At 46.0% G+C, this 6,248-nt stretch overlaps 1 protein-coding gene across 2 annotated transcripts in view; it reads left to right on the top strand.

Moving 5' to 3' along the window:
• Positions 1-6: 6 nt before the first annotated feature.
• Rffl (ring finger and FYVE like domain containing E3 ubiquitin protein ligase) overlaps positions 7-6,248 on the top strand; it is a 69,895-nt gene continuing 63,653 nt past the window's right edge. The window contains exon 1 of one of the 2 annotated variants that reach the window (XM_023720001.1): positions 7-51. The gene's annotated coding sequence lies outside the window, so the exon portion shown is untranslated. Of the gene's footprint in view, positions 52-768; positions 994-6,248 lie in introns of those variants that run through there. The other variant, XM_023720002.1, reaches the window with a different exon arrangement.

The raw sequence follows: 6,248 nt of genomic DNA, 5'->3' as shown, positions 1-6,248 counted from the left end.
CCTCCCTCTTTTCCTCCCTCCCCACCCAGGTGCGCGCCGGGCCGCCGGCAGGTGAGGAAGGGGTGGCTACGGCGCTGGGGTCCCCGGGGCCCGGCCTGGGGTGGGGTCCCCCGGGAAGGCAGGGGCTCCCCTCGGAGCGCTGGGATGTGGTTTGGGGGCTCCTTTTCAGTGTGGGGCGCGGCCTGGGACTCCCAGTGCCCCTCGGGGGTGGAGGAAGCCCTTGCTTGCGGGAAGTGGCCGCATTCGGGCAGCCCACACCTGTCCCATTGAAAGTCCCCTCCGAGGAAGCGTTCGCCGGGGGCGGTCCCGGGGTGCGCGTTCTCAGCTATCCCCAGCGCCTCACAATTGGCCGTCCAGCAGGCTGGGGCGGGGGCAGCTGTTCCTCTGTAAGCGCAGAGGAAACTGAGGCAGGTTTGCCGGGGCCTGCTTGCCTCCAGGCAAACTAGCTGGTGGCCTTTCTGGTGGAGGGAGCCCGAAGGGGGCTGCTTGAAAGAGAGGGGTTTACAATTGGAAGGGTTGATGGAGAAGTTTGGGAATGCGGTTCTTCTCCAGGGTCGGTCTCTTGGGAGTCGTCCTCTGTGCACTACGCATGTGAGGTCGCCGCTGTGCGGCAGTGACCGAGACAGAGAGGAGACCGGGGCCTCTCCAGCTGGCTGCCCAGGAGTCATTTGACCAGGCATGGGGAAGTCTGGCTAGACCGCGGGAGCCAGACCTCCGCTGGCATCTTTCTGCCCAGAGCTTGGTTTCACGCTGGCAGAAGAGGCAGCATCGCGTCTTTTCTCCTTTTTGTTGGTCTGTCATTTGTTCTAGGGGGAGGAAGAACCTGCTTGTGTAATCAAGGAAGAGTGTATCACGCTCCTCCTAGTCTACCGGGGGAAGGATTATGGCCCGTTTAGAAATAAGGCTTTCCCCACAAGTGTCACTTGGCACTCTGGTTAAAGGCTAGAGTGACGCAATGAACAAAAGGGTGCGTGTGGCCTTCTAAGAAAGCAGGTAAGTGCCTTTTCACGGGTGGTTTGCGAGACAGACTTCCTGTCACCACTGTTGCTACAAGTGTTTGAGAGGCTGTGGGTCTCTCAATGACGAGTCATCCTTGCCTATGGGCACGGCTGTTCTTGTACCGTTTTTCTAGGAGTGCAAGGACTCAGGTACAGGGCTCTGGGTTGAGTTTGTGTACAGAGTCCTGGGTCTGAATACTGGCCGTGATAATTTCCGTTCTGTCCAGGACTGGATGCGGGCCATGATATTTCCTTTCTGTTCAGGGGATTTCGGTTTGACTTCTTTTCCCTTTCCCCTGATTACGTTTTTTTGTTCATGTCCAAGAAAACAGACCTTGACAAACATTTCTGAAATTTGCATATTTCTTATTTCTGGACTTCAGAATACAATTCATAAGTTATGTATATGTAGGGATATTATTTTCATCCCTACAAAGGAGAATGAGAATGAATATGAGAATGTTTGGATATTACACATGATAATTTCAGATTGATGGGGAGCCTAACTAATAACTTGGCTATTCTTTTTTTTTTGGTACTGGGAATCAAAATCAGGACCTTGCGTTTACAAGCAGGTGCTGTACCCCTCAGCTATATCTCCAGCCCCTTCACTTGGTTATTCTTGAATCTGTAAGATTACATCTGTCTTTGTAATCTAGGATACATACATTTTAATATAAATCTAATTAGAAAGACCAGCTTCTATGGATCAAGTGCTTTCTTCTTTACATTGGCATCAACAGTTGTAAACCCTCTACACTGAAACTCTAAAATGATGTACACAACACTGGGTGTATACCCAGCACTCAGGAGGCTGAAGCAGGAAGATTACTGTGGATTTGAGGCCAGCATGGGCTGCATAATGAGTTCAGGGCCAGCCTGAACTACATAGTAAGACCCTGTCTCAAAAACAAATAACAACAAACCACACAGGAAAAGGAAGTTCTTGAAAAGCTTGGCAATTTGTTTTTAAGTATTCTTTTGGCCAAACCAATTGACATAACTGTGTCTGGTACCTTCTCATGGAAGTCCCTTTGTGTGTGTGTGTGTGTGTGTGTGTGCGCGCGCGTGTTGGTAGTGGTGCCGGGGATTGAACCTCAGGGCCTTGTGTATGCTAGGCAGATGTTTTAGTGCTGACCTGTGGCCCAGCCCTTTTTATGTATTTTGAGACAAGTTCTTGCCAAATTGCCGAGGCTAGTCTCAAACTTGTGATCCTCCTTCCTCAGCCTCCAGAATAGTACACGTTATAGGACCTGCACTAGCGCACCCAGCGAAACAGTCAGCTGTGTTGTTTTGTTTTATGATGTAGCTAGAGCTACATCTCTAGCTCCAGAAATGCTTCTCCAAGGGCTTTCGAAATGATAGAAAAAGCATTTTCATTACCAGCGTTTAGGGAGACAAAACAAAGAGCCCACGTAGCAATAAGAAGCATGCATTTTGTTGTTCAGTGCTCGGGATGGAACCTAGGGCTTTTGCACTGAACTCCATCCAAAGCCCACTTATTATTATTGAGGCAAAATGTAAGTGTTTCACTAAACAGAGTAGCCTTACTCTCAAATTCAGATCCTCCTGCCTCAGCCTCTCCAAAGTGCTGAGGTTGCAGAGTTGCTCCACCTACTCCAGCAGCATAATTTTGTTTCTAACAACACGTGTACTGTGACGTTTGGTACAGCTGCACCACCAACCCGTATGACTGTCACCTGCTCCCTTCTGAAAATATCTACATCAACCTAAAGAGTGTTGGGGGGCTTGATTTTTATTTTTGTAGTAGAAACTTTTAATACTGCTATTGTGCTAGAGGACTTTTATTTTTAGTACTTAGTATTTTCAGAGGTGCTGGGATCAAATCTAGGGCCTTAGGAATGCTACTCAACATGTTCTGCCACTGAACTGTACCCTCAACCTCTTGGGTTATTTTTGTTTGACCTAGTTATTGATAATGTTTACTTGATGTCTATGTAAGGAAGATGTTTAAGAACAATCTTTTCATATACCAGCACAGACTCTTTTTAATGGGCAAATGGTCCAGTCACTTTCTTTTTTTATAGCTTATTGTTAGTTGTGGAATTTTAAAATCTGGAAATTTGAGAGCTTTACCAGTATCCTGTTATGTGTCACATAATAGCCATCTCGAGTAGGTAGTAATTGGCCTTATGGGTTCAAGACCACAGTTCTCCCTGTTCTCAGGATTTAGCCGTTGGGTGGTCAGAACAGTGGTCATGTCTAATCCTGTTAGGCCAGTCCTGGCTCAAACGTATTATCCTTTCTCTTCATTAAGACTGTCTTGAAGTTTCTCTTTTACTTTTGTTATTCAGAGTGAATATTTCACATTTTAAGTGAATACTTCACATTTTTTGTGTTTCTGACCCTGTTTACATTTGAAGTGGAGCTAAGTAGTTGATTAAGAGAGTCCTGCATAATTTTAAACATTCTTCTTTTTCAAGGCAAACTTAAGTTCTCTTTCTCCTGGGAGAAAACCAGCTCTTTGAATCTGATAGTAAAACAAAAGCTGGTTTTTCCAGCTTTCTACCAGGGGGCAATTTTCTTTAACCTTCGTGCTTTCTGGTTATGCCGGTACAGTGACGAGTCAGTCACTAGTAATAAATGATGACCCAGTTATACTGGGAGATCCTGCAGGCTCCTGAATCATCAAAGGCAGGTCACTTTGCATTCAGTGCAGTTTTAGCCTTTTCAGCTTGTTTTAATGCAAGGAGTTTCCAAAAGGGGAAGAAGGATTTGGAATCCTTGACAGATTTGGTATCTGGCAGTTTCCTACTGACTGGAGAGGTGTTCTTTAAAAATGCAGATTTCCCAGCCCTGCCTCCTGGAGTTTTTGATTGAATGGTTAAATGAGGACCAGGAACCTACTTTTTAAAATCCTCCCTTTGCATTTGCGGTATTTCCAAAAAGTTTCCCAAGTGTTTGGGTATGCAGCTAAGGTTGGAGTTTGGGGACTGCTGTTCTACCGCATCGATATTCTTTTCTTTTTTGTCTGCTTGCACATCAAGCCCTTGGAAGCTTGACTATTGCAATGCACCTTTTATTTTCCTTTAATTTTTAAATTGGAATTGTATGCACTGAGATTCTTTATAAATTGGTAGTCCCTCTAAATAGCATTGTTACACTACCCAGGATATTTGATTTGCTAGAACAGCCCATTTCCTAGTCAGGACAGATAACAAAGAGCTTTTATAACTTTTATGTAAATTGCTCTGCCGCAAGGCCCCTCTGCTGTATTATCTATCGGGAGTCATGAGAGAGGCTTTTCGGTGAAAGTAGCTTTCTTTAGCTCCAGAGTGGACAAACGAGTGATAATGTGGAAACAGCTGGAGGTCTGAATAGGTAGTCAGTTGAGTTGTGGTCAGTTTGGGATGGGAGAGATGCCTGGGAATTCTCTTATGTAAGATTTTAAAATAGAGCCAATGGGCCAGTTTCATCTTTTACAGCTGACCCTTGTTGAAAATAGATGCTAAATAGTCAATAAAATTAGTCACAGGTTCTTTGCTGAGTTTGTGGAGGGAAGAAGATTGCTGAAACCCAGAAAACAGAATGAGGCCTTGGTGTATAGTAGATCATTGAAGATGGGTTTGGAAAAGACCTCTCAGGGCTGACCAGATAGCTCAGCAGATTAAGGCCAGGCACAGGGTCTGGGGATTCGATCTGCAGGCCCTGCTGGCCCCGCCCTGGGGGCATGCTGAGACTGCAATTGAGACTGGGCGTGGTGGCACATGCCTGTAATCCTAGCTCTTGGGAAACTGTAAACAGGCGGATCACTGAGTCTGATCTACGAGTAGAACCCTGAACATGCTGTAGACCCTTCCCTAAAATACAAAAAAAAAAAAAAAAAAAAAAAAAAAGAACCCCTCTCTCATTGCCTTCCAGTACTGGCGATTCAACCAGGGGGTTCTTGCACTGAGCTGCTTCCCTAGACCTTTTAAAACATTTTTTGAGCCAGGGTTTCACTAAATTGCCCAAGATGGGGTCCAGTTTATAATCATCCTGCCTAAGCCTCCTGACTAGCTGGAATTATAGGTAGGTATATTTTGTTTGTTTGTTTTTGAGACAGGGTCTCACTACGCAGTTCAGACTGGCCTTGTGCTCACTTTTGTAACCCCTAGGTTGGTCTCCAACTCTTAGAGATCTGCCTGGTTCATTCTCCCAAATGCTGGGATTACAGGCAGGTGCCACCATGCCTGGTTCCAGAGCTGCACCTGCATCTGGGGCCAAGACTGCATGGCATGTGGGACCAGGGATCGAACTGTGGCCCTTGTGCTTGCCAGGTAGGTGCTTATGCCCCTTGAGTGATCATCTCTCCGGCCCCATACAGGTAAATGTTACCACTCCTGGCAAGGCATGGCTTTTGAAAGGAGAGGACAGAATGCCAGCCTTGCATTGTCCATCCTGAGTTGTTTCTGTTTTGATCTTCCTGCTTCAACCACTAGATTGGGACTGATTGGTTATGGCCCTAGTATGAATTGCTGAATTATTATGGTCTTCATCTAATATGGCTGAAGCCCTTAAAACAACAGCTTATCTTCCCAGAATCTACCTCCCCACTTCTTCAATTCAGCCCAGGATGCAATTTCCTTTTTTTTTTTTTTTTTTGGCGGAACCGGGGATTGAACTCAGGCCCTTGCGCTTGCCAGGCAGGCGCTTATTCTACTGAGCCGTCTCCCTGGCCCCACAATTTCCTTTCACCCATTCCACCACCTCAGGGAAGGTCTCAATCAGCTCTTCAGGTGTATCTAAACATCCCCCTCAAACTCCATCCCCGGCAAAAGGCCATAGAAGCCTCAGCTTCCCCTTGTTCCAATCCGGAGAATTTTTCCCCAAATTCTTTCCTTGTCCTCCAAAGATAATAAAGCCCCTTTCCCTTTTTCCTTCTGCCTGTTTCTCTGCCGTAACCATCGAAAACCTATCAGGGACTACATTCATGTACCACACCTCCCAGCTAACCTGGTTTTGATTTTGAATTCTGGTTTCTGTACATCCTGGCTACTTTACGCACATTAAACATTTATATTGGGGATTTACCCCTGGGTCTTGTGCAAAGCTAGGCAAGCACTGTATCAGAAAGATACATCCCAGCCAGAGCTTTATTTTATCTGCAAGATGAAAGCATCCTGTAGCATTGCTACGCAGACTAAGTGAGGAAAAGTGATGATATTGGAGCTCTAAGTGATATATGGGAAATACAACTCACAGCCTCTTCTAGATGTCAGACAGGCAGAGTTTGTGTTCCCCAAAATC

Source organism: Octodon degus, unplaced genomic scaffold (genome assembly GCF_000260255.1).
Source record: "Octodon degus isolate 3935 unplaced genomic scaffold, OctDeg1.0 scaffold00072, whole genome shotgun sequence".
Taxonomy (NCBI): domain Eukaryota; kingdom Metazoa; phylum Chordata; class Mammalia; order Rodentia; family Octodontidae; genus Octodon; species Octodon degus.
The sequence above is the reverse complement of the archived record's forward strand: the minus strand, read 5'-3'. Positions and strand labels throughout refer to the sequence as shown.